This window comes from Mytilus galloprovincialis, unplaced genomic scaffold (genome assembly GCF_965363235.1).
Source record: "Mytilus galloprovincialis unplaced genomic scaffold, xbMytGall1.hap1.1 HAP1_SCAFFOLD_371, whole genome shotgun sequence".
NCBI classification, from domain to species: domain Eukaryota; kingdom Metazoa; phylum Mollusca; class Bivalvia; order Mytilida; family Mytilidae; genus Mytilus; species Mytilus galloprovincialis.
This window is the reverse complement of record NW_027468272.1, coordinates 1-16,553: the sequence shown is the minus strand read 5'-3', so window position 1 is coordinate 16,553 and position 16,553 is coordinate 1. Positions and strand designations below refer to the sequence as shown.

Sequence of the window (16,553 nt, the reverse complement as noted above, 5' to 3'; positions counted from 1 at the left end):
AATTAAATTGTTATTGAAGGAAAACTGTTAGATACAAAGTAAGAATAACGTATGTGAGAATCTTTGTGTTTCACTGACATGTAACTTGAACGAGAAACAGGCATCAACTGAGTAGGTATCTCTTTCACTCACACAGTTTGCAATCAGTTTCTTTCAATTGACACAAAGTAAACGTTGAATGTGAGACCTTTTCAATATCTCTAGAAAATTGCATCAAAAATACATATGACCCCGACGTGATTCGAACACGCAACCTTCTGATCTGGAGTCAGACGCGCTACCGTTGCGCCACGGAGTCCTTCTTCCAACCTAATGGAATTTTTAGTCTATAACGCTCAGGTTATTATCGATCCTACTAAACCTGTACCCCTCCCTTTGGCTGTAAAAAAATAAAATCGTGTTTTCCTTACTTTTTGAAAAATATACGATTCAACACGAATCAATCATGATAATTTAGAGACAAAATGTACAAGACAAACTTGAATATTGAAAATATCGACTGCGGCTACAATCCAAAATTGTAAACTTGCCGAATTTAACTCTAGTTACTATAATTTAACAAAGGCTAAGTTTCCTAATTCAGACTTGCTAATGGAAAATTAAGAACTTATCAGATGACTTCCGTATGACGATGTGGCACTTACGACGGGTTGTTGTCGCATCTGGTATTAAGTATAAAGGAGTTAATTTTGGACGAATGTATCAAGTCGTCGTGGCCGAGTGGTTAAGGCGATAGACTAGAAATCTATTGGGGTCTCCCCGCACAGGTTCGAATCCTGTCGACGACGCAGACTTTTTGATATCCACTTTTTGTAATGAATCACACACACTGCTCACTCAACGCGCTCAAAGACAAGTAGGAAACAAAGTTATCGATAAGTTACCCACAGATTGATTCTGTCCTGAAAACGACCATTTTGAATGAATTCAGATGTTATATGACAGAGTTCATACAGCTTAACTGGTGACTGGGGAAGATCGTTAAGGTATCATGCATAGAGGAAGAAAAAGGCACACACTCTCAGTATCAATCCTAACAATTTCGGGGAGATAAAACGGTGATTTGCCAGTAAATACTTTGATTTTGATAAAAATCGTTAGCTTTCCTATCTTCCGTCTGAAATTAAATTGTTATTGAAGGAAAACTGTTAGATACAAAGTAAGAATAACGTATGTGAGAATCTTTGTGTTTCACTGACATGTAACTTGAACGAGAAACAGGCATCAACTGAGTAGGTATCTCTTTCACTCACACAGTTTGCAATCAGTTTCTTTCAATTGACACAAAGTAAACGTTGAATGTGAGACCTTTTCAATATCTCTAGAAAATTGCATCAAAAATACATATGACCCCGACGTGATTCGAACACGCAACCTTCTGATCTGGAGTCAGACGCGCTACCGTTGCGCCACGGAGTCCTTCTTCCAACCTAATGGAATTTTTAGTCTATAACGCTCAGGTTATTATCGATCCTACTAAACCTGTACCCCTCCCTTTGGCTGTAAAAAAATAAAATCGTGTTTTCCTTACTTTTTGAAAAATATACGATTCAACACGAATCAATCATGATAATTTAGAGACAAAATGTACAAGACAAACTTGAATATTGAAAATATCGACTGCGGCTACAATCCAAAATTGTAAACTTGCCGAATTTAACTCTAGTTACTATAATTTAACAAAGGCTAAGTTTCCTAATTCAGACTTGCTAATGGAAAATTAAGAACTTATCAGATGACTTCCGTATGACGATGTGGCACTTACGACGGGTTGTTGTCGCATCTGGTATTAAGTATAAAGGAGTTAATTTTGGACGAATGTATCAAGTCGTCGTGGCCGAGTGGTTAAGGCGATAGACTAGAAATCTATTGGGGTCTCCCCGCACAGGTTCGAATCCTGTCGACGACGCAGACTTTTTGATATCCACTTTTTGTAATGAATCACACACACTGCTCACTCAACGCGCTCAAAGACAAGTAGGAAACAAAGTTATCGATAAGTTACCCACAGATTGATTCTGTCCTGAAAACGACCATTTTGAATGAATTCAGATGTTATATGACAGAGTTCATACAGCTTAACTGGTGACTGGGGAAGATCGTTAAGGTATCATGCATAGAGGAAGAAAAAGGCACACACTCTCAGTATCAATCCTAACAATTTCGGGGAGATAAAACGGTGATTTGCCAGTAAATACTTTGATTTTGATAAAAATCGTTAGCTTTCCTATCTTCCGTCTGAAATTAAATTGTTATTGAAGGAAAACTGTTAGATACAAAGTAAGAATAACGTATGTGAGAATCTTTGTGTTTCACTGACATGTAACTTGAACGAGAAACAGGCATCAACTGAGTAGGTATCTCTTTCACTCACACAGTTTGCAATCAGTTTCTTTCAATTGACACAAAGTAAACGTTGAATGTGAGACCTTTTCAATATCTCTAGAAAATTGCATCAAAAATACATATGACCCCGACGTGATTCGAACACGCAACCTTCTGATCTGGAGTCAGACGCGCTACCGTTGCGCCACGGAGTCCTTCTTCCAACCTAATGGAATTTTTAGTCTATAACGCTCAGGTTATTATCGATCCTACTAAACCTGTACCCCTCCCTTTGGCTGTAAAAAAATAAAATCGTGTTTTCCTTACTTTTTGAAAAATATACGATTCAACACGAATCAATCATGATAATTTAGAGACAAAATGTACAAGACAAACTTGAATATTGAAAATATCGACTGCGGCTACAATCCAAAATTGTAAACTTGCCGAATTTAACTCTAGTTACTATAATTTAACAAAGGCTAAGTTTCCTAATTCAGACTTGCTAATGGAAAATTAAGAACTTATCAGATGACTTCCGTATGACGATGTGGCACTTACGACGGGTTGTTGTCGCATCTGGTATTAAGTATAAAGGAGTTAATTTTGGACGAATGTATCAAGTCGTCGTGGCCGAGTGGTTAAGGCGATAGACTAGAAATCTATTGGGGTCTCCCCGCACAGGTTCGAATCCTGTCGACGACGCAGACTTTTTGATATCCACTTTTTGTAATGAATCACACACACTGCTCACTCAACGCGCTCAAAGACAAGTAGGAAACAAAGTTATCGATAAGTTACCCACAGATTGATTCTGTCCTGAAAACGACCATTTTGAATGAATTCAGATGTTATATGACAGAGTTCATACAGCTTAACTGGTGACTGGGGAAGATCGTTAAGGTATCATGCATAGAGGAAGAAAAAGGCACACACTCTCAGTATCAATCCTAACAATTTCGGGGAGATAAAACGGTGATTTGCCAGTAAATACTTTGATTTTGATAAAAATCGTTAGCTTTCCTATCTTCCGTCTGAAATTAAATTGTTATTGAAGGAAAACTGTTAGATACAAAGTAAGAATAACGTATGTGAGAATCTTTGTGTTTCACTGACATGTAACTTGAACGAGAAACAGGCATCAACTGAGTAGGTATCTCTTTCACTCACACAGTTTGCAATCAGTTTCTTTCAATTGACACAAAGTAAACGTTGAATGTGAGACCTTTTCAATATCTCTAGAAAATTGCATCAAAAATACATATGACCCCGACGTGATTCGAACACGCAACCTTCTGATCTGGAGTCAGACGCGCTACCGTTGCGCCACGGAGTCCTTCTTCCAACCTAATGGAATTTTTAGTCTATAACGCTCAGGTTATTATCGATCCTACTAAACCTGTACCCCTCCCTTTGGCTGTAAAAAAATAAAATCGTGTTTTCCTTACTTTTTGAAAAATATACGATTCAACACGAATCAATCATGATAATTTAGAGACAAAATGTACAAGACAAACTTGAATATTGAAAATATCGACTGCGGCTACAATCCAAAATTGTAAACTTGCCGAATTTAACTCTAGTTACTATAATTTAACAAAGGCTAAGTTTCCTAATTCAGACTTGCTAATGGAAAATTAAGAACTTATCAGATGACTTCCGTATGACGATGTGGCACTTACGACGGGTTGTTGTCGCATCTGGTATTAAGTATAAAGGAGTTAATTTTGGACGAATGTATCAAGTCGTCGTGGCCGAGTGGTTAAGGCGATAGACTAGAAATCTATTGGGGTCTCCCCGCACAGGTTCGAATCCTGTCGACGACGCAGACTTTTTGATATCCACTTTTTGTAATGAATCACACACACTGCTCACTCAACGCGCTCAAAGACAAGTAGGAAACAAAGTTATCGATAAGTTACCCACAGATTGATTCTGTCCTGAAAACGACCATTTTGAATGAATTCAGATGTTATATGACAGAGTTCATACAGCTTAACTGGTGACTGGGGAAGATCGTTAAGGTATCATGCATAGAGGAAGAAAAAGGCACACACTCTCAGTATCAATCCTAACAATTTCGGGGAGATAAAACGGTGATTTGCCAGTAAATACTTTGATTTTGATAAAAATCGTTAGCTTTCCTATCTTCCGTCTGAAATTAAATTGTTATTGAAGGAAAACTGTTAGATACAAAGTAAGAATAACGTATGTGAGAATCTTTGTGTTTCACTGACATGTAACTTGAACGAGAAACAGGCATCAACTGAGTAGGTATCTCTTTCACTCACACAGTTTGCAATCAGTTTCTTTCAATTGACACAAAGTAAACGTTGAATGTGAGACCTTTTCAATATCTCTAGAAAATTGCATCAAAAATACATATGACCCCGACGTGATTCGAACACGCAACCTTCTGATCTGGAGTCAGACGCGCTACCGTTGCGCCACGGAGTCCTTCTTCCAACCTAATGGAATTTTTAGTCTATAACGCTCAGGTTATTATCGATCCTACTAAACCTGTACCCCTCCCTTTGGCTGTAAAAAAATAAAATCGTGTTTTCCTTACTTTTTGAAAAATATACGATTCAACACGAATCAATCATGATAATTTAGAGACAAAATGTACAAGACAAACTTGAATATTGAAAATATCGACTGCGGCTACAATCCAAAATTGTAAACTTGCCGAATTTAACTCTAGTTACTATAATTTAACAAAGGCTAAGTTTCCTAATTCAGACTTGCTAATGGAAAATTAAGAACTTATCAGATGACTTCCGTATGACGATGTGGCACTTACGACGGGTTGTTGTCGCATCTGGTATTAAGTATAAAGGAGTTAATTTTGGACGAATGTATCAAGTCGTCGTGGCCGAGTGGTTAAGGCGATAGACTAGAAATCTATTGGGGTCTCCCCGCACAGGTTCGAATCCTGTCGACGACGCAGACTTTTTGATATCCACTTTTTGTAATGAATCACACACACTGCTCACTCAACGCGCTCAAAGACAAGTAGGAAACAAAGTTATCGATAAGTTACCCACAGATTGATTCTGTCCTGAAAACGACCATTTTGAATGAATTCAGATGTTATATGACAGAGTTCATACAGCTTAACTGGTGACTGGGGAAGATCGTTAAGGTATCATGCATAGAGGAAGAAAAAGGCACACACTCTCAGTATCAATCCTAACAATTTCGGGGAGATAAAACGGTGATTTGCCAGTAAATACTTTGATTTTGATAAAAATCGTTAGCTTTCCTATCTTCCGTCTGAAATTAAATTGTTATTGAAGGAAAACTGTTAGATACAAAGTAAGAATAACGTATGTGAGAATCTTTGTGTTTCACTGACATGTAACTTGAACGAGAAACAGGCATCAACTGAGTAGGTATCTCTTTCACTCACACAGTTTGCAATCAGTTTCTTTCAATTGACACAAAGTAAACGTTGAATGTGAGACCTTTTCAATATCTCTAGAAAATTGCATCAAAAATACATATGACCCCGACGTGATTCGAACACGCAACCTTCTGATCTGGAGTCAGACGCGCTACCGTTGCGCCACGGAGTCCTTCTTCCAACCTAATGGAATTTTTAGTCTATAACGCTCAGGTTATTATCGATCCTACTAAACCTGTACCCCTCCCTTTGGCTGTAAAAAAATAAAATCGTGTTTTCCTTACTTTTTGAAAAATATACGATTCAACACGAATCAATCATGATAATTTAGAGACAAAATGTACAAGACAAACTTGAATATTGAAAATATCGACTGCGGCTACAATCCAAAATTGTAAACTTGCCGAATTTAACTCTAGTTACTATAATTTAACAAAGGCTAAGTTTCCTAATTCAGACTTGCTAATGGAAAATTAAGAACTTATCAGATGACTTCCGTATGACGATGTGGCACTTACGACGGGTTGTTGTCGCATCTGGTATTAAGTATAAAGGAGTTAATTTTGGACGAATGTATCAAGTCGTCGTGGCCGAGTGGTTAAGGCGATAGACTAGAAATCTATTGGGGTCTCCCCGCACAGGTTCGAATCCTGTCGACGACGCAGACTTTTTGATATCCACTTTTTGTAATGAATCACACACACTGCTCACTCAACGCGCTCAAAGACAAGTAGGAAACAAAGTTATCGATAAGTTACCCACAGATTGATTCTGTCCTGAAAACGACCATTTTGAATGAATTCAGATGTTATATGACAGAGTTCATACAGCTTAACTGGTGACTGGGGAAGATCGTTAAGGTATCATGCATAGAGGAAGAAAAAGGCACACACTCTCAGTATCAATCCTAACAATTTCGGGGAGATAAAACGGTGATTTGCCAGTAAATACTTTGATTTTGATAAAAATCGTTAGCTTTCCTATCTTCCGTCTGAAATTAAATTGTTATTGAAGGAAAACTGTTAGATACAAAGTAAGAATAACGTATGTGAGAATCTTTGTGTTTCACTGACATGTAACTTGAACGAGAAACAGGCATCAACTGAGTAGGTATCTCTTTCACTCACACAGTTTGCAATCAGTTTCTTTCAATTGACACAAAGTAAACGTTGAATGTGAGACCTTTTCAATATCTCTAGAAAATTGCATCAAAAATACATATGACCCCGACGTGATTCGAACACGCAACCTTCTGATCTGGAGTCAGACGCGCTACCGTTGCGCCACGGAGTCCTTCTTCCAACCTAATGGAATTTTTAGTCTATAACGCTCAGGTTATTATCGATCCTACTAAACCTGTACCCCTCCCTTTGGCTGTAAAAAAATAAAATCGTGTTTTCCTTACTTTTTGAAAAATATACGATTCAACACGAATCAATCATGATAATTTAGAGACAAAATGTACAAGACAAACTTGAATATTGAAAATATCGACTGCGGCTACAATCCAAAATTGTAAACTTGCCGAATTTAACTCTAGTTACTATAATTTAACAAAGGCTAAGTTTCCTAATTCAGACTTGCTAATGGAAAATTAAGAACTTATCAGATGACTTCCGTATGACGATGTGGCACTTACGACGGGTTGTTGTCGCATCTGGTATTAAGTATAAAGGAGTTAATTTTGGACGAATGTATCAAGTCGTCGTGGCCGAGTGGTTAAGGCGATAGACTAGAAATCTATTGGGGTCTCCCCGCACAGGTTCGAATCCTGTCGACGACGCAGACTTTTTGATATCCACTTTTTGTAATGAATCACACACACTGCTCACTCAACGCGCTCAAAGACAAGTAGGAAACAAAGTTATCGATAAGTTACCCACAGATTGATTCTGTCCTGAAAACGACCATTTTGAATGAATTCAGATGTTATATGACAGAGTTCATACAGCTTAACTGGTGACTGGGGAAGATCGTTAAGGTATCATGCATAGAGGAAGAAAAAGGCACACACTCTCAGTATCAATCCTAACAATTTCGGGGAGATAAAACGGTGATTTGCCAGTAAATACTTTGATTTTGATAAAAATCGTTAGCTTTCCTATCTTCCGTCTGAAATTAAATTGTTATTGAAGGAAAACTGTTAGATACAAAGTAAGAATAACGTATGTGAGAATCTTTGTGTTTCACTGACATGTAACTTGAACGAGAAACAGGCATCAACTGAGTAGGTATCTCTTTCACTCACACAGTTTGCAATCAGTTTCTTTCAATTGACACAAAGTAAACGTTGAATGTGAGACCTTTTCAATATCTCTAGAAAATTGCATCAAAAATACATATGACCCCGACGTGATTCGAACACGCAACCTTCTGATCTGGAGTCAGACGCGCTACCGTTGCGCCACGGAGTCCTTCTTCCAACCTAATGGAATTTTTAGTCTATAACGCTCAGGTTATTATCGATCCTACTAAACCTGTACCCCTCCCTTTGGCTGTAAAAAAATAAAATCGTGTTTTCCTTACTTTTTGAAAAATATACGATTCAACACGAATCAATCATGATAATTTAGAGACAAAATGTACAAGACAAACTTGAATATTGAAAATATCGACTGCGGCTACAATCCAAAATTGTAAACTTGCCGAATTTAACTCTAGTTACTATAATTTAACAAAGGCTAAGTTTCCTAATTCAGACTTGCTAATGGAAAATTAAGAACTTATCAGATGACTTCCGTATGACGATGTGGCACTTACGACGGGTTGTTGTCGCATCTGGTATTAAGTATAAAGGAGTTAATTTTGGACGAATGTATCAAGTCGTCGTGGCCGAGTGGTTAAGGCGATAGACTAGAAATCTATTGGGGTCTCCCCGCACAGGTTCGAATCCTGTCGACGACGCAGACTTTTTGATATCCACTTTTTGTAATGAATCACACACACTGCTCACTCAACGCGCTCAAAGACAAGTAGGAAACAAAGTTATCGATAAGTTACCCACAGATTGATTCTGTCCTGAAAACGACCATTTTGAATGAATTCAGATGTTATATGACAGAGTTCATACAGCTTAACTGGTGACTGGGGAAGATCGTTAAGGTATCATGCATAGAGGAAGAAAAAGGCACACACTCTCAGTATCAATCCTAACAATTTCGGGGAGATAAAACGGTGATTTGCCAGTAAATACTTTGATTTTGATAAAAATCGTTAGCTTTCCTATCTTCCGTCTGAAATTAAATTGTTATTGAAGGAAAACTGTTAGATACAAAGTAAGAATAACGTATGTGAGAATCTTTGTGTTTCACTGACATGTAACTTGAACGAGAAACAGGCATCAACTGAGTAGGTATCTCTTTCACTCACACAGTTTGCAATCAGTTTCTTTCAATTGACACAAAGTAAACGTTGAATGTGAGACCTTTTCAATATCTCTAGAAAATTGCATCAAAAATACATATGACCCCGACGTGATTCGAACACGCAACCTTCTGATCTGGAGTCAGACGCGCTACCGTTGCGCCACGGAGTCCTTCTTCCAACCTAATGGAATTTTTAGTCTATAACGCTCAGGTTATTATCGATCCTACTAAACCTGTACCCCTCCCTTTGGCTGTAAAAAAATAAAATCGTGTTTTCCTTACTTTTTGAAAAATATACGATTCAACACGAATCAATCATGATAATTTAGAGACAAAATGTACAAGACAAACTTGAATATTGAAAATATCGACTGCGGCTACAATCCAAAATTGTAAACTTGCCGAATTTAACTCTAGTTACTATAATTTAACAAAGGCTAAGTTTCCTAATTCAGACTTGCTAATGGAAAATTAAGAACTTATCAGATGACTTCCGTATGACGATGTGGCACTTACGACGGGTTGTTGTCGCATCTGGTATTAAGTATAAAGGAGTTAATTTTGGACGAATGTATCAAGTCGTCGTGTCTTTAGATTGATCTTTAGGCGTACCCATTTAAGACAACCAAATTACTTCTTTGCCTTTACTTTAACAGGCTTATTTTCAGACAAGCTCTTTAACACAAATATTTTCTCCTGTTCGCATTAACTACGGATAAAGTTGTTGGGAATGTCCATGAAAAAAAAATAAGCAAAAATACACTATTCACTTTAGGGACTATATTCGAGAACAACGAAAATTAAAGGGCGATAATCATGTTTTCAAATCTATTACTAATCAATTTCCCTAGCACGCAACAATGTAAGAGCTAAATTTTTACCTTTAAATATATGTAATAATCCAAATGTTTTAAAATTTAAAGAATTGATGAATACATACGATTTATTTGGTGTCTTCCCGATTGTCCCACTTTTTGAAACTGCAGGTAAACAAGTAATGAAATTTTGTGGGACAATCGGGAATATGTTTGTGGGACAATTGGGAAGTTTAAATGTGGGACAATTGGGAATTGTTTTGGTTGTGATAAATTTGTTTTTATAGTATGTTGAAGTTAATTAAAGGTTACTCATCAATGTAACTTATAAAAATATATGATGGAAACAATTGAACAAATGATAACATTTACATATTCTATTTTGCACATAGTAAATTAAGAAATTATTGTGTATTGATTTTCTCGTTTTAGACTAAAATGGGATTTTAATTTTTGCAATATTGCGAAAAATACTGTTTGCTCATATAAAAACTTTCAAAAAACGAGTTTACATTTTTGCTATTTTAACCCTGTCGCATTTTCTCAAAACTTTCTGACTTTTCCAGTATGTACTATTGAAGTAACATCAAACGTACTAGAATATAATATAGTCATGCTGAAATTTAGACTTCGGTGTATATTTTTTAACTAGCTGTCAGTAACTGAAAGTACGCTCAGAACTGTCTTTGTTGTGGTGAAGTATAAGTCCACTCTGTGTCAAGTTTTGTAAGATGTATTTCTGTATCCATCTGAGGAGATAAAAGCCTTTTTCTACTCATTTTTATAGTTAATTCTGAAGTGTACTTTTTCAACACTGTCCCATGTAAATGGGAGGGTTGGCGACTTCAAATAAGTTTAACCTAGCCACATTCTGTATGTGCCTGTCCCAAGTCAGGAGCCTGCAATTCAGTGGTTGTCTTAGTTGCTGAGTGACATATTTGTTTTTGTTCATTATTTTGTACATAAAATATGCCGTTAGTTTTCTCGTTTGAGATGTTTTATATTTGTCACGTTGGGCCTTTTATAGCTATGCGGAATGGGCTTTGCTCATTGTTGAATGTCGTATGGTGACCTATAGTGGTAAATGTTTTGGTCATTTGATCTCTTTGGGAGACTTGTCTCATTGGCAATCATACCATATCTTATTTTTGAAGGAAGTCTAGGGCTTCTTTATAGTTGATGAAGAGTCCTGTTGGCGGCAATATTGGAGAAAACAACCTTTAATAGTGATTCTTATAAGGGTGATCTGGCAAAATTCTAGACAGCAGCTTCGTTATCAAAAAAGTTGTTGGGTTCAGGTAAATCTGACGTTGGGTGTTAGCAGTATTCAATCGTGCAGAGAATAAATATATAAATTGTAAAAATGTACTCGGACTTCCCTTATAAAATTGCAAAGAAACACCTTTCCATCAACCAGTTCGAGTGTAGAATGCAAATGAATTAATACTTTTTTTTTTAAATTGTACGCATTATTTCTATATCTATTTAAAAACTTGACAAAAAAAGTAATTAGAATTTCGGTATTTAGTTCTATTTTCATTTGTTTTATAAATAACATTGTAGATATATTACATAAATCAGAAATAATATAATTTTTTTTAATCAAATACTTTATTATTTAAAAAACATTTATATATATTCTTTTATAAAATTAATATTAAATGTGCCATAATTAATTCTTGTTTATTTAGCAAAACAAACAACAGTAACCTTGTTTATCTAAGAACATTTGACATCATAAAATAATGTGGGACAATCCGAACTTTTCATGTGGGACAATCAGAACTCTAAAATTTTAAAAAGTGGGACGGGACAATCGGGAATAAACCATTTATTTACACTTACTGGAATAGCAAAATTTTGCAAAAGTGTTATTAAAACCTATTAATGCATGTGCTTAATCATGTGTCATAGGGTGAAACTTGCATCTTTATATCTTATCTCAGATCCGTATTTAATTGCCCACATAAATTTTCTATAGTAAAGAGTGTTAAGTATTTGACCGTTAAATTTAATGTATAATGCAGCTGTGTTTTAACTGGTATCATTTCCAATTAGAAGCCGTATAATTTATGTCTCTGTTTGTTTATATTCTGTCCCTATAGTTGTGTGGTCTGGGGATGAATGACAATTTTATGTGTGAGAAAGTGATGAAAGTAGTGAAGGCCTTCACGAGAATAAAACTGGGTAAATGTTGAGATGTGAGAGAGTTGAGAATAGTTAACGAGAGTGAGCGGATGTGTCTTTATATAAATGTAAATTAATTCAAGTGTATATTTTTGAACCTGTTGATAATAAATTTGTATATATCTGAACACAGTCTTAAAAGCCAGTGCCTTAGAACAGCTCCCGCCTCCGTGACATTATGGTGGCAGCGGTGGGATTTATTCATTTTGGATTTATTTTGGATTTAATTAATTTAACATTTCGGACTTAACTTTCAACTCTACAATATGCCGCCCAAAGGACGATCAAGAAGAAATAGATCGGAAGATGACGACATTGAAATACGGACAAACTTAAGTACATTTAAACCATCACCTACTAAAGACATTGTGAAACCTACTATATTTTATGGAAATCTGGACGAAGATATTGACAGTTGGCTGAAAAATTTTGATAGAATTGCTACTGCAAATGAATGGAGCCGTGAAAGAAAATTAAATACGCTTCCTGCATTTTTGAGAGACCGTGCAGCGGAATTCTACGAATCTATAGAGGACGACAAAAAGGAAGATATAGCAACATTATGTGAATCCCTTAGGACAAGATTTATGCCCAAGGAATTGCAATCATTGTATTACAGTAACCTTTTCCAGGCAAGACAACGTGAAGGACAAAATGTTGAAGATTTCGCTTCGGAAATTAATAAACTTGCAACACGCGCATATTCCGATATGAAAAGAGATCAGAAAGACGTTCTGATTAAAGAACATTTTATTCAAGGGCTCAAGCAGGACATTAAACGATTCGTCATGTTATCGAATCCTACAACATTTGAAGAAGCGTTTAGGTCAGCAAAAAGAGAAGAATGCAACAATACTTTGACAAATCGGGACAAACAAACAGTTGCAGCATGCGCAATAAGTAATAACAATTTGGAGGATAACATTAAAGATCTTTCTGAACAAATGAAAGTGTTGGCAATGCAAATGAACAATATACCTACGAGAGGAAGAGGTGGTTTTGGAAATCGTGGGAATAGATTCCAACAATCAAGAGGACAAGGAAGAGGACGAGGATATGGAAGCAACAGAAACCTACGAGCATCAGACGGTAGACCAATTTGCAACTACTGTATGAAAGTTGGACACGTAGAGAGAAGTTGTGATGAGAAGAATTCTACTTATGCGTCGGGAAACTAAGAGCTGCTTCCTTAATAGGAGGGAAGGCAGCAGGAAAGGAAAGGAATCCTCCTAATGTATTTGGAAATAGAAATTTCGGAAATTCGTCTGTCGCGACGTCTGTTCTGAATGATTTGGATATTAGTACTGAAAAATCTTGTCTCGCCAAGGTTAGTTCAGATGTGGTAAAGGAAAATGTTATTTCCGATGTTGTAGAGGAAAATGTTATTTCCTGTGAATTAAATCCAAAATTTTGTGTCGCCAAAATTAGAGGATTAGTCAATGAGAAAAGTGTTTTAATGTTAGTTGATACGGGATCAACAGTTAGTATTGTGAATGATTGTTTTGTTAATAGGAGGGATGTATCTGAAGTAAATAATGTATGTATTACTTCGGCGTCAGGTGATAAAATTGAAATTATTGGAAAAGCAAATGTAGAATTCAAGATTGGAAATAAGTGTAATTTTGTGTATAGTGTCTACGTAGCTAGTAATTTTTCTTATCAGTGTATTATAGGATTAGATATTCTGTGTGATTTTTCATGCAATGTAGATTTAGGAAATAATTATATTGTGTTTAATAATGAAGAATCCATCAATTTTGAATGTTTAGAAGATATGCAATTTTCTGAAAGAGATAATTTACAGTATGATTCTATGAATGGAATAGATATAGAAGAAAGTATTAATGACAATACAAATACATTCAATATAGATGAAGGATTAGATAATAGTGATCAAGAGAAATTAGAAATTCTTTTGAAAAAGTACAAGTCTATATTTGCATTTTCTGATAATCAGCTTGGAAATACTACATTGATGGAACATTCGATTGATATTGGTGATAGCAAACCAATCTATCAACGTCCGTTTAGAATCCCATTCAGTGAAAGGGGTTTGATAGACAATAAAGTTAAAGTTTTATGTGATCAAGGGATTATTCGGAAGTCTAAAAGTCCGTTCTCTGCTCCGATAGTTTTGGTTCCCAAACGTGATGGATCGATAAGACTGTGCATCGATTATCGTCGGATAAATGAAGTTACGAAAAAGGACGTATATCCGATTCCGAGAATTGACGAAATGCTAGATGCTCTAAACAAATCGAAATACTATACTGTTCTAGATATGTGCCAAGGATATCATCAGGTACCTGTTAAGGAATCCGATAAAGAGAAAACAGCCTTTTCATATTTTGGTGGTCACTTTGAATTCAATTTTATGCCGTTTGGATTATGTAATAGTGCGCCGACGTTTCAACGACTTATGGATACGCTCCTTTCTGGATTATTGTGGAATTCTTGTCTTGTATATATCGATGATGTTATAATCTTTTCTGAAACCTTTGAAGAACACGTGAATAGATTAGAAAGTGTCTTTACTAGATTTCAAGAATCAGGATTAAAACTCAAGGCGAAAAAGTGCTTCTTTGCAAAACGGGAAGTCACTTTCTTAGGACATTGTGTAAATGAACATGGTATTTCACCTGATAAAGAGAAAGTAAGTGCAATCAAAAACTTTCCGAAGCCAAACAATGTTAGTGAACTCAGAAGTTTTGTAGGATTGATATCATACTATAGGAAATTTATTCCTGACTTTGCAAGTAAAGCAGACAGTTTTCATAAGCTTTTAAGGAAAGGAACGAAATACATTTGGGACGAAAATTGTGTAAGAACCTTTGACATGTTTAAACAGGCCTTGACACAATATCCCATACTACACTATCCGGATTTCAATTTGCCTTTCCTATTGATGACAGATGCTTGTGATACAGGCCTTGGAATAGTCTTGGCTCAACAGGGACCAGAAGGTGAAAGGGTGATCGCGTATGCAAGTAGAACAATTAAACCGAACGAACGTAATTATGCGGTGATAGAAAAGGAAGCTCTAGCTATTGTGTGGGGTGTGAAATACTTCAGACATTATCTCTATGGAAGAAAAGTAACAATTATAACTGATCATAATCCATTGAAATGGCTCATGAACATTAAAGACCCAGCTGGAAGGTTAGCACGTTGGTCATTGACCTTACAGGAATATGATCTTCAAATTGAACATAGAGCCGGCCGAAAGCATCAAAACGCAGATGCACTATCGCGAATTCCTCCTATTGCGCCATTAAAAGACAATAAAATTGAAGATGTTATTCCCAAACTTTCTATTGATAGACTTTGTGAAATGCAGAGAAAAGATTCAAATTTGTTTGCAATAATAAACTACTTGGAAAAAGGAGAACTGCCGGACCAGTCATCGAAAGCGCGAGAAACTGTGATTTTATCGGATAATTATGAATTAGACAATAGTGGTATTTTATATCATTTATTCACACCGGGATCCAGAAAGCGACGACAATGTTTAAGAAGACAATTAGCAATACCGAGATGTTTAATTGATGAAATACTGTATGCGTGTCATGATGATGCCACAGCGGGACATCTATCTTTAAATAAAATGTACACTAAGATTCAAGATCGTTTTTATTGGAAAGGAATGTATTCGGATGTCGAATTTTGGTGCAAATCTTGTGTTGACTGTGCAACTAAGAAGACTCCGAAACACCGACCTAAAGCGCCATTAAATCCATTACCTGCAGTTTCAGGACCGTTCGACCGTGTTGCAGTTGATGTACTTGGACCTTTTCCACCAACATATAACTCTAATAAATACATATTAATATTTAGTGATTATCTGACAAGATGGCCTGAGGCAATTCCTGTGCCTAATGCCGATGCTACCACTACCGCTAAAGTATTTATAGAAGAAGTTGTTTGTCGTCATGGTGCGCCGAGACAGCTACTATCAGACAACGGGAAAAACTTTCGTTCAAATCTTGTTAAAGGAATTTGTAAACTTATGAACACAAAGAAAACATTTACAACAGCGTACCATCCTGAGACTGATGGTTTAGTGGAACGTTTTAATGGAACATTAACTGCTATGTTATCAATGTATGTTAGTGGACACCAGCGTGATTGGGATACCTTTATTCCTTTTGTTTTGTTCGCTTACAGAACTTCGTTACACGAAAGTATACAAGAGACTCCGTTTTTTTTAATGCATGGCCGTGATCCGGTACTACCAGTGGAAGCAGTGATGTGTCCGCCTACAATAACGTATACCTCGAGTGACGATTACAAATCAGAAATGGTAACTAGACTGCAAGAGGCATTTACACTAGCCAAAGACAATTTGCAGGCAGCGCAGCGGAAACAAAAAGAACAATATGACTTGAAGTCTGATGTGATTAACTATGCTATTGGTGAAAAGATATGGGTTTTTAATCCAAGTACAAAACCAGGACT

The 16,553-nt window shown here is 36.3% G+C and overlaps 17 non-coding genes across 17 annotated transcripts; 8 read left to right on the top strand and 9 right to left on the bottom strand.

Annotated features, from left to right (window-relative positions):
* Positions 1-226: 226 nt before the first annotated feature.
* On the bottom strand, positions 227-298 carry Trnaw-cca (transfer RNA tryptophan (anticodon CCA)). Its single transcript has one exon. It is a non-coding gene; the product is annotated as a tRNA-Trp (tRNA).
* A 408-nt stretch (positions 299-706) lies between these two features.
* Trnas-aga (transfer RNA serine (anticodon AGA)) lies at positions 707-788 on the top strand. The gene has a single exon. It is a non-coding gene; the product is annotated as a tRNA-Ser (tRNA).
* A 559-nt stretch (positions 789-1,347) lies between these two features.
* On the bottom strand, positions 1,348-1,419 carry Trnaw-cca (transfer RNA tryptophan (anticodon CCA)). The gene has a single exon. It is a non-coding gene; the product is annotated as a tRNA-Trp (tRNA).
* A 408-nt stretch (positions 1,420-1,827) lies between these two features.
* Trnas-aga (transfer RNA serine (anticodon AGA)) lies at positions 1,828-1,909 on the top strand. Its single transcript has one exon. It is a non-coding gene; the product is annotated as a tRNA-Ser (tRNA).
* A 559-nt stretch (positions 1,910-2,468) lies between these two features.
* On the bottom strand, positions 2,469-2,540 carry Trnaw-cca (transfer RNA tryptophan (anticodon CCA)). Its single transcript has one exon. It is a non-coding gene; the product is annotated as a tRNA-Trp (tRNA).
* Positions 2,541-2,948: 408 nt separating this feature from the next.
* Positions 2,949-3,030, top strand: Trnas-aga (transfer RNA serine (anticodon AGA)). The gene has a single exon. It is a non-coding gene; the product is annotated as a tRNA-Ser (tRNA).
* Positions 3,031-3,589: 559 nt separating this feature from the next.
* Positions 3,590-3,661, bottom strand: Trnaw-cca (transfer RNA tryptophan (anticodon CCA)). The gene has a single exon. It is a non-coding gene; the product is annotated as a tRNA-Trp (tRNA).
* A 408-nt stretch (positions 3,662-4,069) lies between these two features.
* Trnas-aga (transfer RNA serine (anticodon AGA)) lies at positions 4,070-4,151 on the top strand. Its single transcript has one exon. It is a non-coding gene; the product is annotated as a tRNA-Ser (tRNA).
* A 559-nt stretch (positions 4,152-4,710) lies between these two features.
* Positions 4,711-4,782, bottom strand: Trnaw-cca (transfer RNA tryptophan (anticodon CCA)). Its single transcript has one exon. It is a non-coding gene; the product is annotated as a tRNA-Trp (tRNA).
* A 408-nt stretch (positions 4,783-5,190) lies between these two features.
* On the top strand, positions 5,191-5,272 carry Trnas-aga (transfer RNA serine (anticodon AGA)). Its single transcript has one exon. It is a non-coding gene; the product is annotated as a tRNA-Ser (tRNA).
* A 559-nt stretch (positions 5,273-5,831) lies between these two features.
* Positions 5,832-5,903, bottom strand: Trnaw-cca (transfer RNA tryptophan (anticodon CCA)). Its single transcript has one exon. It is a non-coding gene; the product is annotated as a tRNA-Trp (tRNA).
* A 408-nt stretch (positions 5,904-6,311) lies between these two features.
* Positions 6,312-6,393, top strand: Trnas-aga (transfer RNA serine (anticodon AGA)). Its single transcript has one exon. It is a non-coding gene; the product is annotated as a tRNA-Ser (tRNA).
* A 559-nt stretch (positions 6,394-6,952) lies between these two features.
* Positions 6,953-7,024, bottom strand: Trnaw-cca (transfer RNA tryptophan (anticodon CCA)). The gene has a single exon. It is a non-coding gene; the product is annotated as a tRNA-Trp (tRNA).
* A 408-nt stretch (positions 7,025-7,432) lies between these two features.
* On the top strand, positions 7,433-7,514 carry Trnas-aga (transfer RNA serine (anticodon AGA)). Its single transcript has one exon. It is a non-coding gene; the product is annotated as a tRNA-Ser (tRNA).
* A 559-nt stretch (positions 7,515-8,073) lies between these two features.
* Trnaw-cca (transfer RNA tryptophan (anticodon CCA)) lies at positions 8,074-8,145 on the bottom strand. Its single transcript has one exon. It is a non-coding gene; the product is annotated as a tRNA-Trp (tRNA).
* A 408-nt stretch (positions 8,146-8,553) lies between these two features.
* Trnas-aga (transfer RNA serine (anticodon AGA)) lies at positions 8,554-8,635 on the top strand. The gene has a single exon. It is a non-coding gene; the product is annotated as a tRNA-Ser (tRNA).
* A 559-nt stretch (positions 8,636-9,194) lies between these two features.
* Positions 9,195-9,266, bottom strand: Trnaw-cca (transfer RNA tryptophan (anticodon CCA)). The gene has a single exon. It is a non-coding gene; the product is annotated as a tRNA-Trp (tRNA).
* Positions 9,267-16,553: the final 7,287 nt, after the last annotated feature.